At 38.8% G+C, this 27,095-nt stretch overlaps 1 protein-coding gene across 7 annotated transcripts in view; it reads right to left on the minus strand.

The window, feature by feature from the left end:
* Nucleotides 1–27,095, minus strand: part of Pak7 (p21 (RAC1) activated kinase 7) — a 306,881-nt gene that overhangs the window by 235,441 nt on the left and 44,345 nt on the right. The window contains exon 2 of one of the 7 annotated variants that reach the window (NM_001360382.1): nucleotides 16,840–16,959. The exons of 5 other annotated variants lie outside the window; for them this stretch is intronic. The gene's annotated coding sequence lies outside the window, so the exon portion shown is untranslated. Of the gene's footprint in view, nucleotides 1–1,777; nucleotides 1,895–16,839; nucleotides 16,960–27,095 lie in introns of all 7 variants that reach the window. One more of the 7 variants, XM_030251160.1, reaches the window with a different exon arrangement.

Consider the following 27,095-nt stretch of genomic DNA (forward strand, 5'->3'; position numbering starts at 1 on the left):
CCTACCAGAGCGATCTTTCTGACATAATAGATAACTCCAAGTAATATTGTCCATAAGCACTCAGCTGCAGTAAAGTCACTGAAAATGCCATTGCTTTAAGATAATATTGTTTTTCATGTCTCAAGTCTCAAAAGCTAATTATACTTAGAAAATACCAAGCCCTCAAATTATTAAATGCATTTTCCAAATTGCCAATGAATAGAAATCTTAATAGAAACATCTTAGCCTTGTTCATATTTAGTACTAATTAAAATAAATACTTCATGGAGTCCAGCTGGAGATATGGAAATGTAGTCTTAGGCCTGCCCTTCTGGCAGCAGCTGTTCAAATGTCTTTAAAGTTTACACCTAAAAGATGCTGCAAACAATGGTTTGGCCATGCATTCAACAACTCATGGGGAGCAAATGTGAACTGTGCCCATACATAAGGCAAACAGGGATGCAATTTAGGCAGTGAACACAAGACTGCCAGACAGATGTTAAAGCAGCTCATTTTGTAGTATAGGGAAGTTTCTAGAAAATTAGTTCAAAGAAAGAAATTTAAAATCAAAATCAATGTAATTAAAAGAATATGGAGGTAAAAAAAATTCTAACAAGTAAGATATCCTCTTTGAAATCATTTCTAAGATTAATTTTATTTTTAGTTACGTATACATGAGTGCATCTGTGGGTATGTGCACATGTTAATGCAGGTGCCCAGAGTCCAGAAGAGGGTGTTGGATCCTCTGGAGCTACCAGGCCATTTTGAGCCACTGAACATGGATTCTGGGACACAAAGTTGGGTCCTCGGGGAGAACAGTAGTAATTCCTAACTGCTGAGCCATCTCTCCAGTTCAGAAACCCCCTTTAAAAGCCTGATCTCTACCAATAAAACTCACAACACACATATAGAAACAGTGGGGATGAATTTTCAAGGACAAAGTGTGAGTTTACCCTATAAAGTCAACATAATTGTGTAAAGTAAGCTTCAAACAGCATTTCTTTCTTTTTTATTTAAAGATTTATTTATTTATTTATTTATTTAATGTATTTGAGTACACTGGGGCACTGGACCCCATTACAGGTGGTTGTGAGCCACCATGTGGTTCCTAGGAATTGAACTCAGGACCTCTAAAAGAGCAGTCAGTGCTCCTAAACACTGAGCCATCTCAAATAGCATTTCTTAAGCTTGGTATCTTAAGGAATCATAGAAGTTTGGCAAGGTGATTCATGCCTGTAATTCTGGTAGGGGATCACTAAGGTGTGAATATTGCTTAAGTTGGGAGGAAGCCTAGGTTCTCTAGTAACCAGAACCCATATTAAAAATAAAAATGAGGCATGTTTTTCATTCCCAGGGCTGGACAGTAGAGACAGGCAAACTGTCCTTAATGATAACTCACTTGAAAACTTGCCCTGCAGGCTGTCGAGGCAGCGGAACAGCAAAGGCACTTGCTTGGTAAGCCCAGAAAACCTGAAATTAATCCCCCGGATCCACATGAACATACAAAAATACCAACTTTACAAAATTATCCTCTGCCATCCACATGTGTCTGAGTCTGGCCACATGTGCACACACACACACACACACACACACACACACACACAGAGAGAGAGAGAGAGAGAGAGAGAGAGAGAGAGAGAGAGAACTAAGTTCTTCCTATACAACTTGTCTTCTTTAGGGGGAGGACTTCCAAAAACTGCTTTCCCAGGAAACAGTACTTGTTTTAGAATCTTCTAGTTGTCAGCTGCCTATAGAATGCAAATCAAGACAGTAAGGAAGAAAAAAACCACTTACTAACCATGTGTTTTAATCTGTCAGGAGGTGCCATTTCAGGTCTTCATACACCTAATGACTTCTTAAAGCTGAAAGACTGACTAGGACTTCCAGGCCTTGTTTTATCCAAGAAAGATTGAAACTAAAGTGTGAATATGGAAAGAAAATACAAAATCAAAATACCATCAAATCTCATCTAGCACCTTCTTACCAGATATCTTACTGGATTAAATTCATCTCAGTCTTTGAGAAAGTTTTATACTGCTTGCATATTTTGAAATTATCCTGAGTTTTTAAAAGACAATTCAGAGATTCTGCAATCCAAGAAGGGCTTTGTTTCGCCTCAACATGGTTTAGAAACTTCAGCTTAGGGGTACATAGTGTTGTCCTTCATAAACTGACCTGACTTCAAGATCTAAGCAAATTAATGTATATCTGAATGAAGTAAGCTTTCCATATTTGGGGTCTAGAGCATTTAATCTACAGTCTCGCTGACCTTCCCTCTCCTCCAAGTAAATTCTTTCCTCTTGATTCCAAATAGGTTGATGGCAATAGTAGATTAATTTCCCAAGATAAAACAAACCTGCTCATTGGTACCGTAAAATAATCCATCATTAATAGAATTTTGGTACTATATAGTAAGCCATCATTACTGTCCTTCAAACTTCAGGCCCATGGTGACAAAAACAATCTAGCATTGACTTTGGTAGGAAAAAATCAAATATGGATGTTTGTTGCTCTTGGTAAATAAAAGGATTCCTTTTAGGATTCTTTAGTTTTAGGTTTCCTCCTAAAGTCAAGCTGCTATCCCTGATGTCTTTATAGCCTCTTTTAGATCGCAATCTCTCCTACAGCCTCTTTCAAGAGCAAATATATGTAAGAGCTTTTCAGGGGAAATCCAAAATACCTGTGTGCTGTCCCCTCTTGGGGCAGGCTTAGTTGGAATACGACTGCTGAAAAGTTCTTTATGTAAAATCTGATCAGGGTAGGGGTGTTATTTCTAAACTTGAGCATTGTGGCTAACTCCTTGGGCTGGTAATAGAAACATAAAGCAACCATGGACAGCTCATGGTGTCCAGTGTATTAGCTTGGAAAGGAGGAGGCTCAAAACTGAATAATTTTTCATGTACTTAGTACCATAGACCCATCTCCTTCCCTTATGGCCTATTCCAACAATGGTTCTTTGCAGTGAGAACTTTGGTTTCTTAAAAACCCAGCTCTGGAAAGGGTGTGATTCTGCTATCTGAAGAGAGTTTATGTTTGAAATTCTGGGGGAATCTTGAATGGGTATAAAAATGTCACAGCCCCAAGAGGCTATAGTGGCTGGTGCCTCTGTTGTTGCTGGTTACAGCTGCAGCTTTTGCTGTTTGCTGGATTGCTGGTTGCTTGTTAGAGATATTCAGAGGACAAAGATTGGACTTGGACCTAGGAATTTGTAGCCCCTAATCAGTAGGAACTAGTGTTTTTCCTTTTAAACTTCTTTCTTGCCTACCTAGTGTTGAGGGATTTGAAAGGGATTAGTGGAGAAGGGTTGTAGAAAAAAAAGAACCCGATAAAGTAGCCAAAAAGTACAGATGCAATTGTTTTTTCCTCTTGATACACTCTATGGGGTAATCGAATTCTCATCCTTCCTAATCACATGAGGGGACCTAGAAGTGAATGTTGTGGTATGATAAGCCAGCTAGGATAGTAGTAATCTGTCGCTGAATACTTCTTATCTCAGCTCCACTGTAGCAGCAACTTTTGGTAGCTTAACAGGCCATGATATTTAAGTCTATATCCAGAGTTTGGGCCTGGCCCTCAGTTGAAGGATGGGGTCACCCCACTTTTCAAAATTTTAAGCAAGAATTGCTTCTGTATAAAGGAAATACAGGGACATAGAGTGGAGTAGAGACTGAAGGAAAAGCTATCCAGAGACTGCCTTACCTGGGGATCCATCCCATATGCAGCCACCAAACCCACTCACTATTGCTGATGCCTAGAAACAATTACTGACAGGAGCCTAACATGGATGTCTCCTGAGAAGCTATACCAGACCTTTATCAATACTGATGCAGATGCTTGCAGCTAACCATCAGACTGAACACAGGGACCCCATTGGAGGAGTTAGGGGAAGGACTGAAGGAACTGAAGGGTTTTGCAGCCCCATAAGAAGAACCACAATATCAAACAACCAGACCCCCCGAGAGCTTCCAGAGACTAAACTATGAACTAAAGAATACACATGGAAAAACCCATAGTTCCAGGCACATCTGCAGAAGAGGATGGTCTTGTGGGGCATCACTGGGAGGAGAGACCCTTGGTCCTATGAAGGTCCTATGAAGTGGGTAGCTGGGTAGGGAAGCACACCCATAGAAGCAAGGGTAGGGGGTGGGTTGGGAGTTTGTGGAGGGGAAACTAGGAAGGGGGAATAACATTTGAAATGTAAATAAATATAATAATGAATAATTTTTTAAAAAAATTATCTAATGCTAAAATTCATGACTTTCCCATTCTTAGATAGTAGGTGGTGAGACATTTAACAGCAGAATTCTAAATGTGGAGAAAGCAAAATAGCAAAACACCAAAATAGAATGTTCCAAGCTATAACATGTCCATGAAGGAAGCATCTTCGATAATAATAAACATAGGGCATGCCTCTGTGTATTCCATAGACTTCATGCTCTAGTAATTATTAGTTATTCTGTTGCCCAAGTTCAGGTCTAAGGGAATAGAAGGCAGAGAAATTTTAGCATCATGATCAAGTTCAGGCCTCCATTTCTACTTGGTAAAAAGGAGCAAGTCCCTTATTGTTTCAGCCACAACTCTGTCCCTTGAGGATTGACAGAAGAATGTCGTCTGTCCTTTGTTTCTGACAACTCTTATGGAGAGAATAAACACCCAAATTGAAAATAACTTTGGAAATTTGAATATGGAAGGGTTCACTGAGCACGGTGCCCCAATAAGACAACAGGAGCATCCAAAGGAAATGAGTAAGTACCTAGGTTAGTAAGTAAATATATAAATAAATAAGTAAGTAAGTAAGTAAGTAAGTAAATAAATGGATGGATGGGTGGATGGATGGGTAAATGACAGTGGATTTGCACAGAATCCTGTAGAATCTAGATCTAACTTTATTTTCCTAGCTCTTTTCACTGCTAAAGGTCTGGTAATGGTACCACATTTTAGGGAAATGACCTCAGAGTACAATAAAGTTGCAAGAATCTGTTTGTTAAGTTGCATCCTGCAGATAGGTGTTCTCATGGATGCATTTAGGAAATAACTTTCATCTGGCAGGGTGAAAAGCGATCACAATTGTCTCTGCAGAATGTTCAGCTAGGTGTGATTGTTGCCTCACTTCTATTAGAAAGCCGAGGTTGTTTATTTCACAGAATTAACCAGGGATTCTTAAGATTAAGTGATTACGTGGGAGTCATGTATTGTTTTCTTTTCTAGGTTTCAAGGTGCAGATGAGGCTAACAAACTTTGCTTTGTGTTGTCCTGCCCTATAGAATGTAATACTTTCAAAAATGTAAGAACAGATGATATCCATTGTACATATTTCAAAAAAGAGTTATCCTGAATATATACTTGGGTATTATGATAAGCCCACAAGTAGTGCTATTAAAATGTGTTGTTAATCACAGCTGGGAATAGCTCCTTTTGGAAGAAGATAACATTGCTGGTGATGGGAATTTTGGTTTTGGTGAGAGAATGTTATAAGACTCAGAGAAAATATTCAAAGCTATGTATATAAGACTCCATTTGGGATATTCCATGTCTTGAATTCATCTTGTCCTTTTACTATATACCTATGAAATATTTAGTCAAATAAAACATCCAGGGTTCAGTATACTGATTCACATTTTAGTCACCTGATACCCTGCTGGTTGGTATCCCTGACCCCCTGTGGCTTCAGGTACTGTGTGGTGTAGAGAAAATGCATAATTATTTGTGTCCAAGTTCCTTTTGAAGTCTATCATTTGATGCTCTCATTATTTCTGGGACACATGTTGAAAGCATTTAAATATTTATAATCAAGTCAAACATAGTATATGTGGTCCTACACAGTTTTATTGAGTAACTTGGGCTGCCAAGCTTAGAGCTATGACAGCTTGTTCTACTTGCAAAGGTGTCAATTGACAGAATGAAAGAAAGTGGGTGGAAGGAGGGTCTTAAATGGTTAATCCAAAACCTTGAGAGGTATGAAAACATGATGAAGCATCTTAAAATTTTATCAGTTTTTTTTTTTAAGTTCTTCACAAGGAGATCCAGGGTGGAGACTTGGATGATTAATTTGATCAATAATCCATCTGAGAACAATGAAATGCCAACAGCTCCTGTTACATTTTGGGCAAAGCTACGTCATATTTTTTTCTTGTTAAGATAGGAACGTTTACAAAAGGCAAGGTAAATACCTATAGTTCTACAAACCCATCCATTGGCTTCTAACTGAATAGCCAGAAATGATGGAGCAGTTACCAGCAGAGAATTGCAGGTTTTGGATTGCTTAGGGATAATGCACACCAGAGTACAATCTCCTTGTGAAGTTCACTTTGTCAGTTTATTCTACACGGAGACTCTCATCCCAGAATTACAGGGTCTGTTTCCACCGCAAAGATTATGCAACTATCTCCTTCAGCAACTCAGGAATATAAAGTATCACTGGTGACATTTCAGAATTATTCAATGATCCCCTCACTCATAATTTTGGCTACGACCCTCCAGACTAATCTAAGCTAATAAATGGGAGAGAGTCTCTTTACATTCATATCGCCTTGTTATTTATCATAGACATATTCTAAAAACAAGTAATCTGACAATTTTTCACAAAAATAATTTAAAAAAATCTATGTATTAAAATTCTACAATCAGAGCCTAAGGAGATGGCCCAATGAATAAAGTGTTTTGTATATAAGCTTATTACTGGAGCTTATATCCTGAGCATCCATGCAAAACTGTGTGGGTGTGGACGCCTTTTGGAAATCCTGGCATGGGAAGACTTAGGCGCTGAATGTCCTAAGCAAGCGTAACTAGTCAAATCAGGATGTTCTGGGTCCAATAAGAGTCGTTTCCTCAGTATATAAGACGGAAAACTACCGTGAAACTCCTATGCAAGCATCAGGCCTCCACATCTTTTTGTATACACATATACCACATTCACACATGTCCACAAATAGATAAACATGTCCAAATACATTGCACACATACACATGCAAAACTGTATAAATACAACTGGACAACAGATATAAAATATCAATATTTCTGATCATCAGAGAAATGCAAGTGACAAGCTCCACAGTTTCATGTTATTCTTATAGTTCCAGTCATCCAGGAGGCTGAGGTAGGAAAATATGCGAGCAAATGAATTCAAGGGCGACCTAGAAATTGTCACAGGATCACAAACCCCTCCAACCCTGCAAGAAAATGATTATAATGAAATAACTGTTTTATGTGCTGAGAAGGACGTAAGAGAAAGAAACCTTTGGATAACATTGGAAGAATGTAAATTGTTTCAGCTGTCCTAGGAAACAGTCTAGAGGCTCTTTTAAAAATTAAAAATACAACCACATATGGTCCAACATTCTGGCTTCTAACTATTTATCCAAAGGAATTTAAATCAGGACCTCAAAGCAATGACTGTTCTCCTGTATTCACCACAGCATTGTCCCCATTATACAGAAACAACCTAAGTATCAAGTGTGTTGGAAGGGATAAAGAAAATGCAATGTACACTTACAATGGACTTTTATTCACCTTTTGGCTAAGTGAATTAAGCCCAAGAGAACATCAAATGCTATATGATTTCCCCTACCTGCAGAGTTCTTGAACTCATAGAAGCAGACAGTAGAATTTTGGCTTCTAGAGGCTGCAAGAGGGGAGATGAGAGTTATAGTTTGCAAAGAAAATTCCCCTGTGGGTTCATTAATTGACTTACTTCCCACAAGGTAGTTGTAGAGACTTCTGGGTACCTATATGGCAAGGTGGAACTAGGTAGAGATTTCTCTTGGTATGATCCCTGGTAGTGTATCCCGTCTAGTTTTCTGCTATGAAGGTGTGAACAGCCACCCTTCTGCTGCCCCTGTTACTATGATGCTCTGCTCAAGTTCTTGGGACCAAGAAACCATGGGGCAAAGCTTCTGAAATAAATATTTTCTCATTAAGCTGATTCTGTTACAGTAACACAGAACTATTTAGTACAGGAGGAGATGGTTGAAATGGATACTCTCCAGGATACAGAACCTACAGCCAACAGCACTGTTTCACATGATTAGAGTTTGCTGAGACTACACTTATGATAATCATTCTTTATTTAGGCATATAACATAATAAAGTTGGAACAGTGGAAAATTTACAAGATAATGGATATGCCTATGGCCACTATCACTCTCTGTGTGCCTATGTGCTGTGTTTATTTGAAGATTTAAATGATCTGCATCCATATATGCATATATGGACATATATTCATGTTTTCTTCTAAATCCTTTTATATGAGTCATAGATATAATTCACTAAGTATTGAGGCTATTTCTCATGAGTCAAAGACATTCCCTCCACATAACTACATGATACTGATTCATATGTGGAAATTTTAAAATGACATGATGTTACTACTGAATATATAGTCTATAATGAGGCCTCTGTTGCACCTTAGTGTCCTTCATGGCATCTTTCTTCCAGGTTCAGAACTGGTCCCACACACTACATATATCTCACCATCACAATTGCTGATCATCTTTTCTCCAGGACACCATAATGGGACCCTATTGTCATTTTCAAAGGCTGTGGCTCTGCTTTGCAGAGAATGGACTGTAGCTAGGATTTGCCCAATCATTTTTCATGTTATGGTCCTATTTCCCACTGTTGGCAAAAGGAATATGTGGATGATGTCACATCTACTTTCAACAGATTTTCCCCATGCTGTTGCAGCATTACGTTTGATGAACTGGAAAAGGCAATGTCTTCTAAAGTTTGTCATTTTAATGCAGTAGATAATATGAGTTATACTTTTAAGGTTCTGGGACTATTTTTCTGTCTAAGTCCTTTTAGTATTAATGGCTTTTCCTGGACCGATTATTATAGTGGTGGTATTGAAATAAGCTGTGTTTCTAATGAATTGTATGTGCTAGACTGAGATTCCAGTTTAAGAACTTATTAACAATATACAGAATAATGACAGGACTAGTCTTGTCGTTGCTTAATAAGAGTTTGCTCTATTTTCTGATATGATACATCATTACCCGTGAATATTAGCTATTTTCTGGAACAATCAGATGTTTGCAAGTGTGTGGGAAAATAACATATTGCTCTAAGTGACCGTCTCTGTGGTGGAAATACTTGTATTATAATAAATCTCCATATGTTTTCCCTTGTATCTGTTGTCCTTGGAGCTGCGGTGACAAGAAACTAGTCCTGGCCAGTGATGCAAGAATAAAGCTGATAAATCACCACTTCGAGGATCCTCTGTAAGCCCTGCAAGACCCTCAGCTTCTTCTTTGACTTTGTCATGACTATAAACACTGAGAGCTGAAATCAAGAGCCACAACACGGATGCTGACAGGCTGCTGAATCGCTGTGGCAACAGCTAGGCTAGAGGGCTGCTTGACCTGCCAAGAACTTGGCATGAGTGAAATGATCTCTTTCAAGCTGCTGGGCTCTGAGGTTATTGCCACAGTAGCAGTCTGTCAAAGCCAGTTTTTATCTTCATCAATGATCTGAAATTTATAAGATTTTAATCTTTGATTTAGTATGGTGAGTTATTAACTGTATTATGTTACTACATTATAAAGTAATGGAGAAATAATGGCTGCAAACTATTCAACATAATCCTTCTACATATGTAAGTATAAAGCATGTTGTGAAATGTATAATGTATGCATATATAAATAAATAAAGCTATATATGCATACATATAGGATTATATATATATATACATATATATATATATACTTATTTGGTAGCTCTTCTCAACTTATGTTGAAACTGAAGTTTAAGACTCAAAGAGCTGGTGTTTTAAGCTGGCTAGTTAGGCTCTGCAGCTTATACCTGGTCATCTGGTCATCACAATGTGTTTGCACCAAGGAAATATCAAATATTATAACTCAGTCCTCTTGTCTCTCTGTCCTATCTCCTGCCAACCAGAAGGCTGGCTGGTAATAGTCAACAGAGGATATCTGGCTATCTCTTTTCTTGAATTTCTGTTGCGAATAAAAGTGAACATTTGACTTAAGACTGACCGAGAGTAATTGAGAAAAAATTAGAAGCAAGAACTAAAATAGGCTTCTCTCTCTTAAAACTGTATATGTTCTAAAGGAAACATGTATATGTGATCAGTACAAGATAGGTACTTAAATTTGTATTGTAGCACTCACTATTCAGTGTTCAAATGCACAGTCATGGGAAAATAGACAGTGGAGTAGTATATAGCAAGGAGAATAATTTCCAAATAATAGACAGCGGGTCTCACTCATATAATGAATAAAAGAAGGTAGAAGTTGAAAGGGGGCATATGGGAGACTTATGAGTCCTAATTATATCTTGCTTCTCCATCAGGATGCTGGAAATGTTGATTCTGCACAAATATATCATTTTATACATATTTTAAAATGTTGCCATTTTTTGTTAAAAATTTTAAAATAATTACTTAGATTTTTTAAGTGTGTGTGTGTGTGTGTGTGTGTGTGTGTGTGTGTGTGTGTACAAGAATGCAGGTGCCCACAGAAATCAGAAATGGGTGTCAGGTCCATGGTAAATGTGATGGTTTGTATATGCTTCTAGTAGTGTACTATTAGAAAGTGTGGCCTTGCTGGAGTAGGTGTGTCACTGTGAGTGTGGGCTTTAAGACCTTCATTCTAGCTTCCTGGAAGCCAGTATTCTGCTGGCAGCCTTCAGATGAAGAACTAGCACCCTTAGCTCCTCCTGTACCATGTCTGCCTGGATGTTTCTATGTTCCTTCCTTGATAATGGACTGAACCTCTGAACCTGTAAGCCATCTCTAATCAAAGGTTGTTCTTATAAAAGTTGCTTTGGTCATGGTGTCTGTTCACAACAGTAAAACCCTAACTAAGACAATAAAAAATTGAGATAGAGACAAACAAAAGAGAGTAGCTTTTCTCTTTCTCCCTACATTAAAATAAAGTTGTGTGGGATGCAGGTGCACTGTGGCAGCCTGCATCAGTTATGTCAGTATGAGTGAGACTCAACAGGCTAACATTGGTGCAACCAGAGTTAGTATTCAGTTGAGCCACTGTTCTTGTCTTGGGACCCCCTCTGGACCTTCTCTTTTAGAAGGAATACATGCTATTTTTGTTAGATTAAAATGTCTCTGACTGGAAATGAAGGCTTTCTTTGCTCCAAAGAAAAATACTGAAAGAATTGCAAGGGGGAGTGGCTGTTAGGGTAAATAATTTTCAAGGAAGTTATTCTTAGTATATTAAATCAGTTCTGCTGGGCACACGAACCTGCTTGCTCTCAAATGCCTCCTCTTCAAGAATGGGCAGTTTCTCCTAAAACACCTCTTCTGTTCCACTGTCCATTTCTGTCTAGTATGTGAAATCACACTTGATCGTCCTGTTTCCCTTCTAGAATACTGGATTTTCCATCTCACTGAAGGTGGCCTCCCTACTGTCTGAAACTAGGTGTGGCCAAGTCGAATTCATGCACAGTTTTAAACAAGGAATCAAAGAACACTGAGAGGGTAAACAGATGATGTTAGGGTTTCATTACTGCTGGGTTGTTTAAGATACTTTTCTTTGATTCTCCAATCACTGTTTCTTGCCTTTACCTCCTGTTACTGTACTCAGACCATAAAGGCAAATCCTGTTGGAAGTTCCTCCTTTCTTGTTTGTATTTGAGATTTAAGGGAATAACTCTGACCCAGTTCTGCCTTCAAACTTACTTACAGTTCTCAGATCTGCTATCTGATTGCACTGTCTATTTTTATAAAAGAATTTTAAGGGATCAGAAATGATTCACCATTTATAGCTGGTAATATGTCCCTCATCAGAGGAATGGATACAGAAAATGTGGTACATTTACACAATGGAGTATTACTCAGCTATTAAAACAATGAATTCATGAAATTCTTAGACAAATGGATGGATTTGGAAGATATCATCCTAAGTGAGGTAACCCAACCACAAAAGAACACACATGATATGAACTCACTGATAAATGGATATTAGCCCAGGAGCTCAGAATACCCAAGATACAATGTGCAAAACACATGAAACTCAAGAATAAGGAAGACCACAGTGTGGACACTTCCATCCTTCTTAGAAGCAAGAATCAAATACCCATGGAAGGAGTTACAAAGACAAAGCTTGGAGCAGAGACTGAAGGCATGATCATCCAGAGACTGCCCCACCTGGGGATCTATCCCATAAACAACCACGAAACCCAGACACTATTGCAGATGCCAACAAGAGCTTGCTGAGAGGAGACTGATATAGCTGTCTTCTGAGAGGCTTTGCCAGTGCCTGACTAATACAGAAGTGGATGCTCACAGTCATCCATTAGATGGAGCAGAGTCCCCAATGAAGGAGCTAGAGAAAGTATCCAAGGAGTTTAAGGAGCCCTAGGAGGAGCAACAATATGAACTAACCAGTAATCCCAGAGCTCCCTGGGACTAAACCACCAATCAAAGAAAACACATGGAGAGACTCATGGCTCTAGCTGCATATGTAGCTGAGAATTGCCTAGTTGGTCATCAATGTGAGGAAAGGCCCTTGGTCCTGTGAAGGTTCTATGCCCCAGTATAGGGGAATGCCTGGGCCAGGAAGTGGGAGTGGATGGGTTGGGGATCAGGGGAAGGGGGAGAGGATAGGGGATTTTTTGGAAGGGAATCTAGGAAAGGGGATAACATTTGAAATGTAAATAAAGAAAATATCTAATAAAAAATTCATTTAAAAAAACCTCTAGCCATAACATTTGAGTACTTTCAAAATAACACAATTGGCAACATCCCATTATACAATGAGACTGAAGACTCACAAGGCTTGGATGTCACTAATACAGGGTAGCACATCCACTTCAATTAATATCCACCAGATATGTGAAAACATAGGTGAACAGGTGCACAACATAACCTACAAGGAGCATGGATCAGTTGGGGCTGAAGTAGGGCATATTTCCAAGTGTGGAGATGAAGATGTAGCTTATCTTTAATAGTGCAGTGAGTGTTAGATTTAGTCTGTCTGTGGAGGAAAACATGCCATAGAAAGTGACAGTGGAATTTTAACAGCTCCTCTTCATCTTTGCCAGGCTGCATAAGCACACAGGTGTCCCTGTGACAAGTTCGCCACTTTAGCCATCACAATTAAAAATACTTCTCTGCAAAACTGCCACAGGCTGAGGACAATGACATGATGTATCAACTCTTGTAGTAGCTCTGTCTCTGTCTCTGTCTCTGTCTCTGTCTCTGTCTCTCTGTCTCTGTCTCTGTCTCTCTCTGTCTCTCTCTCTCTCTCTCTCTCTCTCTCTCTCTCCTATCTCCTTTCTATTTTTTTGTTGTTTTCAGTGAAACTTTGAAGCCTTCCCCTCAAAACTGAAACTGACAATTGCAAACATAAGAGATTTAAGAGAACAAATGGTCCCACGCTTTCCTTCAAGGCCAGTTAGACAGGCTTAATGTACCTTTAGCTCAGCTGTGTGCTAGAAAGCAGATCTAAGGCATGGAATAAATTCAAATGCTTCAGTGAAGGTGATAGAATAGAATGACCTTACCTGTCCTCCAAATATCTGTCCACTTTCCCCACATATGCTAAGTTGTTTCAAGCCCCAACCAGGCATTCCCCATCTTATGTGGCCTCTGGTACTAAAATGAAATATAGAAGGAGGACTTCTTCTAAATGAGATGGGGTAAACGATATCATTGAGTGGGAGAATGTAGGACAAGGAGGCTGTGGGATGGTGTGATCCTACAGAGATGTATGAATGTGTCTTTTGAATTTTTTCTAAAGGGTAGGAGGAAACTGGGTTGGTGGGTAGAGAGGGCTAAAGATGTGAAGAGAATTTCTTTGTTAGGAGGAAAACTAAGACTATGTCATAACAATGGTGATGTAAGAAGAAGCTTAGTTAGAGTGAGGTCTTTGCAGATGCAGGACAGGTTGACAGTGGACATCACAAGAAGTTTTGGACTCACAAGGAACCAAGATAGTGCATTTTGAGCAAAAGGGATGAAGTCAGAGAATGGGGTACCAATGAAAGGATGATCATATGTCAGGCATGACTGTATCCAATTCTGCTAGCATCATTTTTCTTCCTAAAGCAAAGAGTGAGAACTTTCACTGAGACTGGGAATAGAAGTGGAGGCTGAATGGTGACTAATTAGGGATCAGCAGATCGAGTGGACGTGGAAACGTGCGCATGGTGTTCTGGATTTAATTCTCAGCAGTGGAAAAAAAGGTAAGAAAGAAATAAATGAACAGAAGGAAGGAAGGAAGGAAGGAAGGAAGGAAGGAAGGAAGGAAGGAAGGAAGGAAAGAAAGAAAGAAAGAAAGAAAGAAAGAAAGAAAGAAAGAAAGAAAGAAAGAAAGAAAGGGAAACAGAAACAAAAGGATTATTAAAAGGCACAGGGCAAAGTGTGTGGGAGGAAGATATAGGCAGATCTCTGTGAATTCAAAGCTAGCTTGATATACATAGAGTTCCAGGCCAGCTAGGGATACATAAGGAAACCCCACCCCTTTCGTTTAAAGACATAAAACTTCTAGGGAAAAAGAAAACCCAAGGGAAGATTTTTCATGGAAACCATTACAACAAAAGAATGCAGAAAAGATATAAATAAACATTCGACTGTTATGGTTAGAAAGTTCTAGACATTTTCTAGCCAACCCCACTTTATAGGTGAATGGCTGAGATTTAAAAGGGTGGGAAGGTTTGCTTAGCAGACACAGATATAATACAGACCTTTGGTCACTTTTCAATTGGGAATGCTATCCCTTTATGGTGGTTGAGCCACTTGAAATTGACATTGCAAAGTTATAAAAATGGTCAAGTGTTGCCAATTTCATGAATCTCAACTTATACACTCCAGTTCTCTCTTTTTTTTCAACTTTGTGCTAAGGAATAGGGATTTCAGGATAAACTATTGCCTACATATTCCTCCTTAAATTTTTAAATTTTATCCAGGAAATGTGTGCAGGGGCTGAGTAACAACAACAAAAATCTACTGAAACAGGAATTTGCCTCTAAGGAGTAATGATATTTAAAAAATTCAAAACAAAACAAAACAGGTCAGAGTGGCTGTCACAGTGTGGGCAGGATTATTGCCAACCCTCAAAGTAAGGTGACCCAGGAGGGGCATAAGTAGATTATGATTATAAACACAATGCTTACGGATAAAGATTTATGCTACTTAAGGGAAGCATGAGAATGGCTAGCAAGGTGTGGATCAAAACAAACCAGTTACACAGCTGGCAATGTTGAAGTCGCCACCACCCATTTCCCATAGGAGACTATCCCCACCTTCTTTAGAAGATGCTATTGGATCTCAATGACATTTGCAGGAAAGCACAGGTCCCACCTCTGAAATTCCTCATTTCTCAGATCTCAAGATTATAATTTGGCTTCTCATTAGGATATGACCTGAAAGAAAGGCTGTCCCCAACAAAGGACACATACATGAAATTCTTAGAGTTTGTGTTTCTATTGCACATTGATACATCAGCCCGTTGCCTTCCATACATCATTGTCTGTATTTTATGGTCATAGTTAATTTAAGTTCATATTTAAGAAATAATAAGGTAAATGATTACAGAAACATGGATATCCCTTGGCTCTGCCCCAGAGACTTTTCTCAGAGTCAGTGGAACTGCTCAGCTTGTGAGCATGAGAAGATGGAAGAACTGGAGTAAAGATCACAGAAGCAGCCTTTCACAAAAGAGAAGCGGATTGAAAATAACCTAACTTCCTCACTTCACAGTGGGTAAATGGAGGCATGCATTACCTTTCTGTGGTTCTTGGGAAAAGGGCTGCTTAATTTTATTTTATTTTTTTAGATTTTAATACAGTTACAATGTTACTCCCTTCTCCTTTTTCCCAATAAACTTCTCATATATCCCTCCCCACTCCCCATCAAATTCATGGCATTTTTCATTAATTATTATTGCACTCATATATGTATTTGTATATACATATATTTCCAAATATAACCACTGAGTCCGTATAACGCTTCTTTTGTGTATTATCTCCTATCAAGGCAATTTTTCCTTACAACAGAGAGAGGCTGCTATTGAAAATCACAATCAATTGCAATGCAGAGTTGCAGACCCCAGCCCCTTGGTTACATCTACAAGACACTTCTGCACTTAAGGCTTAGGGAATATTGAAGAAGATGGGCTGCTTGTGAGGAAGCTCAAGCTAAGAAAGTCAGTATTCTGAAAATCCATGTTCCTCACCCTTCAAAATCAAACCAGAGCCATAACAAAGATAAAGTAGAGAAAGTCACATATCTGGGTCTCTGAAGAAGCTGAGCTCCTATGAGTGCATATTCTCTGCCACAATGACAAAAGAGGTGTGGCTAAGCCATATATTGATCCCATAAGCTCTGTTATGCACAAGTGTTAACTGCATGGGAGTCAGCCAATTTCATCTTAATGTCTTCTCCCATCTGTCTGGAGGCCACTACTTTATAACTACATTTGATAGTGAACACGAGAAGGCCAAAGTCAACTGCATCTTAGATTGAAATGGATGAGTAGATGACTCACTCATAAAAACATACGAAAGGAGAGAACACAGTAGTAACAGAGACAAGAGAGGGGCAGCCAAAGAGAGGACAATTAATGGACTGCAGAGTTGGAGCCCTCAGTTACAGGTGGCTATCATATAATTGTCACAGCAGTGCTATAAGTTTAATGAAGTTCCATTTTGCAGCTGAAAAAGTCAGGCTTTAGATTAAGTCTAAAGTAAACATCAGTAAATCGTGGCATGTGTGAAGAATACAAGTCGGCTCTCTTGCTTTCGTCCCTCTATAGTACACTGAACATTATAGTACATTATGAACAGCTAGAAACAAAACCATCCTGAAGAAGTTATAGAGCACACACACACACACACACACACACACACACACACACACACAGAGGAGCAATTTTCAGACCTACTCACCTACAAATTTACAAATGCTGAGGCTGTAGCAAGGTTGAGAAAGTGCTAGTGGCTGAAGAGCCAGCCTGGAGGGAAGCCTATTCTTCACTGTATCATCTCTGGCACTGCAAACCTTCTCTACTAAGAAATAGAGAAGGAGAAACAGAGAGGGTCCCATTATTTCTCTTTAAAACTAAAGGGAAAAAACTGCAATTGGAGTCACTGGTTAAGCCTAATTATGGGATTTAAACCTGCTTACTATTTTAAGTCAATAAGTTTGCACGTCATTTTCCTAATATCAATAAGTAGACAAGAATATACTTAAAATAAACTAATGTTATAAGATATACTAAGAAACAAAGGACTGAAGGAAACAGAAAAGTGATACAATCTGAGGCATAGTGTCAAACCTCGGGGCAGGCAGGGCATCTCTGAGGCACTTCACAAAAGACTTCAAAAAAGAAGAAAGAGAAATGAAGGGTGTTCATTAGCTTTGGAAACATGGAAGTAGCTGCTTCCTTGATCAAATCAGGGGTGAAATCAAAGCCCAATTAGAGTAAGATAAAGAGTAGTGAATAGGATGCAGAATCATATGATTAAATCTTCCTCAAAATATTGACTAGAGAAAAGCCACAGAAATGTTGGTAAAATTAACAATGTCATGACAAGACCACTTGCTGACCCACTTCTCGGAAGGAAGACATCATTTATACATGCACAAGCATGGGAAACATCCTATGAAAAAGATTGAACACATGAAATAAAGATGTTCAAGTGGGTCTAGAATATAAGAAATTAGATCAGAATGGGATTTTCTACACCATGGCAACATAGGATGAGTCAGCTCTGCCCTGGGAGAAGATTTCTTGACATTCTATGTGCCTAACAATGAGGGAATTCATGACCAGTGCTTGCAGATAGAGTAACAGTTACCTCATAAATACATTTACATTCTCATGTCTAATTATGTGACTGTTAGTTAAACTATTAACAAAAATACTCCAATTGATTTAATATTTATTTTTAATGTAATGAGTTGAGATTTGAGCAATTTAAAAACAGATTTATTTATTTTTTAATGATGTGCATGTGAAGGGGGCACACAATGCAGGTGCCTCCTGAAGGTATTCCATTCTCTGAAACTAGGGTTACAGACAGTTGTGAGCCACCCAGTCATGGGGGAAACAGAAGTTAGGTCCACTGAAGAGCGCAATGCCCTTATTATTTGCTTAACTCCCTCTTCAGTTCCCTATAATAAATCTTTAGATGATGCTAAGAATTGAACCCAAAACTTAGCCCTTGCAAGGAAAATTCTTTACCACTGGAATGAATCCCCAGGCCAGGTTTGTAATTTTTATTTGAGGTAGGGTTTCACAAAGTTGCTCGGACTGGTCTTGCTACATACACACAAACTCCCTTCACAAGTCCAGACCCACCTCAAAGTTGTGTTTGTCTACCTCAACTTCCTAAGGAGATCACATGAGAAACATGTGGCAAGGTTTAAGATTGTCTTAATATTTTCCATCTCCCATGTTCATAGATCACTTCCCATTGTTAGGAGTAAAGTTCCTAGTGTTGTCATTTAGCTAGATGTATGTATATATGTATGTATGTGTATATGGATGATAGATAGATAGATAGATAGATAGATAGATAGATAGATAGATAAATAGATAAATAGATAAATAGATAAATAGATAGATAGATAGATGATAGACAGGTAACTTTTAGTAGCTTAGTCCAACTTTTCACTTGGTACATGGAATCAGGCACAAGGCATGAATAATCTTTCTACGTAGAGTCGCCTCACTTATTTGATGATCCCAACTTCTCCTCACTAGTTGTAAGGCCTGCCTGCGTATGCTAACTCTTTCAAGTGATATATTGGTTTATTTCTGTGGCTAGACTGCAGAAACCTCTCCTTCTATCATGAACTATAAAATGCACATAGAAATGGACATCCAATACACATGTATAATGAAGTGAACAGTTTTAGTGAATTCAATTGTAATCACCACTTACATTGATTCAGACAGCATTCCAATACCCTCTAAACTCCCCTCGCATTCTCCAGTTGTTTCTTGTCCTGATTTCCTGTATGAAACCATGATGCTGACTCATAGAAGTAGATATATATCATATAGACACAACACACTTTGCTTCCCTTTTAAAATTATTTTGAAATATTCTGATATCTTGCAAGACTAGTCTTTACACCACTGTTTTGGTATAGCATTTCATTTTCAAGATCCAGTCTGGAATCAGATTACATAGTTCATAAAATTATATTTTCCTCTTGATTGGTATTTTGACATGAGTAGATTATAACATTGTCCTGTCTAAGCACTTAGCACCGTTGGGTAGCTGTGGAGCTCACTGTGCCCCAAAATATTTTTCCTTCTTTGTTTTTACTATGCTCAATGTGGTTTTAATACTCTGGTTAATATTTTTAGTAGCTTCCTTGAAGTCATTTTTTATTATTACAACCAAAGATATTCGCTAGCATTATCACTAAAAGGTTATATACTAAAGGCCTCTGATTTTAGCTAGCATCAAAGGGCAAACATATCAATGCATATAAACCAAAATAATTACAAAAATATGTTCTTTACTAATAGTTTAAAGCACAAATCAGAATGAATTCTGAATAAGCCTGCTGCATTCTCTGTGAAGCAGAAGACAGGGTTATAAGGAAAAACCAAGAGAAGAAACTCAGATACATGCAGACCCATCACTATTAAGTCTTCCTTGCCTAAGCTCTGTTCTCTGTATATTTACATAAAGGAATAATTTGACCCAACACGACCAACTGAAACACATTAAATTTAGTTGCAAAGAGGGGTATTTTCTTCACTTTGATATAGTGCCCTCTTTCTAGTCATTCAACAAGTCTTTGAATTATTCAAGACAGAGGCCAGCTGACACATTTTCTTCTGGTTTTGAAACACACATATCAAATTATTGCTTTCCCCAAATATTATAGTCACTAGCTGTGTTTTCAGTCTGTATCTCATGAACACAGAATTACTGACATTAATTATCTAAGGAAAGATGAAAATTATTAGATAATTACTAAAAAATTGAATTAATTTTCCTCTTCAAAGTTGGATGATTAATGACTCCATGTCATTGTTTGAATTACCACTATGCATTCGTACATTCATACATGACATGCATGATCCTAACAAAATGCAAACAGAGTGAATGTTGGTGACAAATGCCATGAAGCCAAGAATTGTAATGTCACACTTTGGAGACACTTATGATAAAATGTGCTAATGACTGAAAGAATCACAGAATTTGTTTTGCTAGCTTTTTAACTTCATCAAATTCTTTCCAGTCCTTCTATTTCCCTGTGTTTATAGCTCCTTGGAAAGTTATCAAGACTTCAAGTGAAGATAAAATGCTGTCTCTAGATATGGACATGTTGAAAATGGTTCACTTTATAGAGACATTCTCAAACTAGGAGAACAATCAATGATTGCTCTCTCAAGGGCAGAAGAAAAGACTAAGGAAAATGAGAATAAAGTAAAAGCATTAAAACAAAACCATGAAAATCCTGCTGCCAGTGACTTTGACAAGCTCAGCAATCAACAGGACTTTGGCATATTCAGTCATGTGCTGTTGCTTGCAATGGTGCATCAAGCACACCACAATTAACACCTAGGTAAACCCTAAAGTAGTGTGTATGCAGATGGTGGTCTAAAATGACTACAAGGCAAGTTTTCAGGAGAGCATTTAAATCAGAGAGTGGTAGCCTGGAACACACTTGTTGAGGTATGCATTGTAAATTTGTTTCTCTGTCCTGCTTTACCTACCTAAGGCATTCTCTGATTAGCTTTAATAAAGATTCGATGGCCAGTTAGCTGGGCAGGAAGTAAAAGGTGGAATTCCTTAGAGAAAGAAAGGAACTCTGGCAAGAAGAAGGAAGGTCCTTTTTGCAAGGAGACATGGGAAGAGATGGACATGACTAAAGGCCTGAAAGGTACAGCTCCCACATGGATGGATCTAGGTGGTCTTAAATGAGCTAGTTGAGAGTCTGCTCAGCCAAGAGCTATGTTTTGAAATACTAAAAGGTCTTTGTGTGGTTATTTGGGGTACTAGTTGGTTAAGGAATAACTGCTTCCATATTAATTTCTAACATTAATTACTATGTACAGAATATTTATTATAATCTTACACATGCTGGTCTGCTCCAGGTATGAACCAATAGCAACATGACCAGCAATTAGCACTGGGCTAGAAGACTTAACTCATCCTTTTCATCTGTGCTCCATTCTCACTGCCTGGATCTTTATCCTGACAGTTTTTACGCCATGACTGTAAGGCTTCTCTGCTTCCAGGAGCCATAGCCCATTCCAGGAAGAAGAAATAATGCAAGACCCAAATGTGTCAGTAGGTAAGATCAATAAGACTGTCTCTTCAAGATATGCAGCCAGCCAACATGTCTATCAGGAGACAAATAGCTTAAGAAAATGTGTATATACACGAAGCAAAATATCATTCATTCACAAAAATAATGAAATCCTTAACAGAGGTGGACAGGTCACTAAGTGAAAAGAATTCAGGAACAAATGCTACTTTTTTTTTTTTACTTGTCTGAGAAAATGTAAAAAGTGAGCTCACAGAAGAAGAGAGTGGTAGTCACTAGGATTGGAAAAGGGGAAAGATAACAGGAAAGGGAAAAGAGTGAGGTTAGATTACAGGTTCCCAGAGGAGTTAAATTGTCGAAGTAGCCATGGCATCCTAGAGTACCACCAGCCATTGGTGACACATCACAAAATGAATAGAAGACCCTGAAGGTTCCTAACACAGAGAAATGACAGGTTTGGGGAAAATTTAAAAGCCAGGTGCAAGTGATGCTAGATATGCTTAGCCTGCCCCACACGGTGGCTTTTAAATAGACTGATAGCTTCCTGTATGGATGTATTTAAGCCTTTTGTATTCATTCATTCATACAGCTGGTGAGGAAAGCAAGAAAAATTCATCTTCTTTAACATATTAAAAATAAAAGAAGGGGCCATAGGTTGAGCCAAACGACAGTTTAGCTTTATTTGTGGTATTTAACACAACAAATTCATACAGTTTTGTCCTGAACATGAAGTGAAACAAGCGAAAGATGACAGAAAGTATGGTATAGAAAGGTGAAGTGCATTATCTGGTTTTACCAAAACAGGGTTTAGGCCTGCCTTCCTCCCTTCTTCCCTGTTTGAGGTCCTGAGGAAGCTTGCTAACAGCAGGGTCCCACCTCTGGGCCCTTGCACTGACTGAGCTCTCTGCCTGGAATGCTTGTCCTCTTGATTTTCACCTGGCTGCCTTCTCTCATTTCTTTCAAGTATTTGTTTTGTAATCCTCTTCCAATATAGAGTCAGAGTTCCTGAACACTGCCAATGTTTGCTTCTTCAAAAAGTTTTTTTTTTTTTAATTTTTGAGATTATAATTACATCATTTTGCCTTTTCCCGGGTACTCCTCCTGGTTCTCCTACAACTCGATAGCCTCATTTTTTCACTAATTGTACACATGCATACTACAATTGCAGACCCTTCTCAGTCTCTATAATGTACTTATTTGTCTGTTTTCAGGGCTGACCCTCTGGTATCAGATAGCCAGTTGGTAAGCTACTCCCATGCTTACTTGTAAACTAAAAGATGGAGAATGGCAAAGCATGAAAGTGATGGCAGAGAACCTGAGTCTCTCAACCTTTTTCAGGACTGAAACATTCCCTGCATGACCTGGCAGGATTTGTCACATGTATACACAAGGACAGATTCTTTGCATGACCTTAAAGGTTTGGTCACATGAATGTACCTGTGAGCATACATATATGCGTAAATATTTGAGTGGCTTTTTGAAAGAAAAGCAAAAAGAAAGAAAAGCCTTCGTATCACTAAACACAGATTTGGGACCAGCTCTATAGTCACACACTTTGTCATATAGCACTTCTCTCACACAGATGCAACAGATGTAAACATCAACAACATAAAATGAATGAGAAAATGGAGATTTTTAATTACTTACTACTTTGCCTTCTAGTAAAACTTATTTAGCTGTATTTAATACTCATATTTAAAATTGGCTAAAAATTAGTTATATCTACCCAGTATGTGTATATGTAATATGTATATTGATGTCAGTCTCGGTAGAAAATAAAAACTGAGCTTGATCTTGTAGCACTGGACGCTAACAGCAGGTTTAATCACAGCCATGACCACAGCTTCAATGCTAATGCACAAAAAACGTAAGACATCAAACGGAGAATCATGAAAGCATCTCACCCAAGGCATCATCAAAATGTACATCCTATGGAAATGCAAAAATCTCTCATTGATGAATGTCAGGTCCCAACAGACCCACTGACATCTCACCCTGACAGATTTCTAAAAGGTTTGTCTGAGGACATCCTCCAGGCAATACAGCCCCAGAGAAGCTCTAAATTCGAGTCAGAATGACCTTCTCCCACATCTCCATTCAAATCCCAAGCTGCTGACTGCCTTTAGCTGAACGGAGCTAAGGACAGAGAACCTATAGCACTAGCTCCCACAGAACCACAAGAATGAGAAGAGGCTGATACAAGGTTCTGCTGAGTGGATGGATAGAGAAAGTGGATTGTTACCTTAGAAAAACCCTCATGGCAATGATTTCCTTTCCCTGCCTCTGCTCTCTGATTACAGCCAACCCTCTATATGTCCTCCCGGCATGGCCTTAGGGAAGCTCCTAGCTGAGCTATAGCATGTGTTCTCAGTTCCATGTAGACTAAGTGAATTGAACTGGGTGCTGTTGTGTTTCCTCTGTGGTGCACTGTATGTAACAAAGGTTATTGCCCAAATCATGACTCCTAATTCCAAACAGATGACATTTTTGCTTCTGGTAGCTGTCCAGGTTGTATATCTTGTGGACAGATAATTATGGTGACACTCTTCTCTCCCAAGTGTATACCAGGCACCTCATGATTCAGTGAGACGGTGTTCTTAAGGCAGAGGTGTTTGTTCTTCGAGTTTAAGAGCTCCCCTAAATCTCACATCTTCCTTTCCATGAAGCCACATGTTCAGATCTTCCCCCAAGTGGGGTTCAGACTTAGGTCCCATGACTCTTATTAACAGTTATTAGTATTCAAGGTGACTTTATGAACTCTGGAAACTGGACCTTCCAAAAACTCAGAAGATCATGGTGTAACTAAGTATGGCTGGAGGCACTAACGTGGATCCTTTCACGTTTCCATTTATGTTGATCCAGAAGGGAAAGAGCTGGAGTTCTAAGAGAAGGCAAATGCTCTCCTGAATTTATCCCTGGTTCCAGGAGAGGATGGGATAACCTCTAGAGTTTGGTACAAGGTCACTTATGAGCATCATAGGTGCTGTCACCCTGGTATAGTAGGTCTCAACTTTCCTAAAGCTGCAACCCCTTAATTTAATTCTTTATGTTGTGGCAACACCCAACTATAAAGTTACTTCCTTGGTATTTGATAGTTACTATTATGAATCATAATATAAATATCTGACATTCAGGATATGTGATACATGATTTCCCAAAGGGGATGTGACCCACAGGTTGAGAACCACTTCCCTAGTGGCTTGGAGAGACAATGACTCAGCAGTTACAAGTGCTTATTGCCCATCCAGAAGACCTGAGTTCAGTTTCCAGCACCTGTACGTGGTGCTGGAATCACTTGTGACTTAGATCTGGGAATCCAATGCTCTTTTCAGGGTTTCCTGGGCAGCACACAGGAGCATACACTCACACATGTATGTGCACACTCAGTGAAACATAAGATTGAAATATTTAAAGGTCACCTTTGGGGCAAGTAAGACCACCAGGGACAGGCCTGGAGCAAGGGTGAGGTCAAGACATGTCCCAACCCTGAAAATATTATCTCGAGACCAGCAAGAGTAAGGTTTGACTCCTTCCTTATTCTGTGCCAGCATGTCCTGGGGCACATAGCCTATGAGCCCCACCTCCACCACCATTGAGGAAGAGCAACTTCATGGTCAAATTATAGGTTTAATCACCTAGAATTCCTCTTCATGTAAATGAAGCATTCCCAGCATCTCAGCCCCAGTCAATGAGGTATACTCTCCATAAAATCCCCTACCCACACTCCAAGGTTTATGTAGCCCTGTTCAACCTGAATAAAGGACAGCTGTCTCACTGAATGCTTTCTAGAGGAGCTGTTTCACTGAATACTCTCTAGAAGAACTGTAACATGGAAAACCTTCTTTGAGAAGCCCCAACTCCTCTACCCACAAATACCACTCATTCCCCTGAATCAAGTTCTTTTGAATCTACCCACCCAGACAAGCTTCCTTCCTTTCATTCTGTCCTGGCTCACAATGGTGCCTGAACAAACAAAGGACAGAACCAGATTTGGGCCTTCAATTACCTTATGAATGACCCCAATTGAGATAGATAGATAGATAGATAGATAGATAGATAGATAGATAGATAGATAGATAGAGATAGTGATATAGATCATTTAAAAGTATAGTATATGAACTATGTCATCCTAAATCACCTTATATTAATAAGTTAATCAATTTTGATTAGCTATAATAGCAAATGGAAGGCAGGTGTGATGGCTCAGTGGGTATAAAAGTGCTTGCCACCCAACTCTCACTACCGGAGTTTGATCCATAGAACCCATAGAATCTAGTCGCAGTGACACATAGGCATAATTGCAGCATTCCTATTGAAAGATGATAAGTGGAGACAGAGTTTTCTAGAATCATCGAGTCAGCTAGTCTGGAGTATACTACACAGCAGAAACAAGAGATGCCTTACTTCAATAAAGATGGAAGACACAATTTACTCCTAAAATTTGTCTCCTGATCTTGGCATGCATGCCATGACACATGCCTGCTTACACACACAGGCATGCATACACAGAACTAACTATTTATAATTATATTGAATAAATTAAGTGCTTATATTAAATTATATTAAGTAAAATGATCCATATAATTAATTAATTCCATATTAAGAGGAGCAAATAGACTCAAAGGGTCCCCAGAAGAGATGAATTATACTTTGAGCAGTAGCAGAGAAGGGAGAGAGAGAGAGAGAACGCTTTCTCAGGGCACAGAGAGGACAGGTGCACCAAACAAAAGGAGTCTGGCCTCTATAATCAACCACTCTGTTAAAATCCTAGTTTGCCTCATCTGATCTCAAATCAATAATAATAAAAAAGAAGGCTTATTTTGATGACAACTTTCCATAGAAGCCCCTACTTGTGCCACATGCTCTTAATTGTCCATTGAGATTTTTCCCACAATAAGGTCAAGTTAATTTCTCATTTACCAACAGCAGAGGAACCAAGACTTTTTCCTGAGAACCTTCTCTGCAGCTCCTGGAATCCACAATGTTCTCTCTCTCTCTCTCTCTCTCTCTCTCTCTCTCTCTCTCTCTCTCTCTCTCTCTCTCTCTCTCCCTTTCTCTCTCCCTCTCTCCCTCTCTCTCTCCCTCTCTCTCCCTCTCTCTCCCTCTCTTTCTTCTTCACATAGAGCAGCTTTTAAACCTTGCTTCGTTTACAAAATGATAAAAGCCAATCCTCAACACTGTTGTTTCTGCTTTCTCTTCTTGCATACATTGTTTTCACCAACTTCAACCACAACTTTTAGACTGTGTATCACTCTTAAGTCCTAACCATACACTCCTATTTTTTTCAGTACATATCAGCAATATTGCCCCTCCTGTACACAATTTTCACCCTTTATACATAGAGGACTGCAACTGTCAGACCATAATGCTCTGTGAGAAGTTTATTATGTTCATGGAGTCCTTTTCCTATCTATGCAGCAGGTTAGATGAGATCGGAACCTGCCTTTCACCAAAATCAGCATCCAGGCACCAACTATCTCTGATCTCTCCTTCAAATAATGATGGTGGTGGTGGTAATGACAATAATAGCAAATAGAATAGTAATTATTCTTCAGAACTGAACTAGACTATTACACCCTCTCTCATGTATTTTGTTTTATAACTAAGGTCTATAAACTGGTTAGAAATAAGAGACAGGGTAATGGGTTTATAGAAGCAATTATCTGGAGGTCTCCTGTTAATAGAATCATATTCCAGAGCCTTCACTGAAGCTGGTGAATATACGTACATAGGATTTTTTCTGATTCTTTATGACTGGCTCCACAGAAAGTTCATTTATGAAATATATTCTTATATTCTCTCCATTTCTCTTGATCTTTCATCTATATATTTGAGACAGGGTCTTTCTATATACCCCGTTCTGGTCTGCTGCTCATTTATGTCGTCTTGGCTGGCCTTGATTTTA

Source organism: Mus musculus, chromosome 2, assembly GCF_000001635.26.
Source record: "Mus musculus strain C57BL/6J chromosome 2, GRCm38.p6 C57BL/6J".
Lineage (NCBI taxonomy): Eukaryota > Metazoa > Chordata > Mammalia > Rodentia > Muridae > Mus > Mus musculus.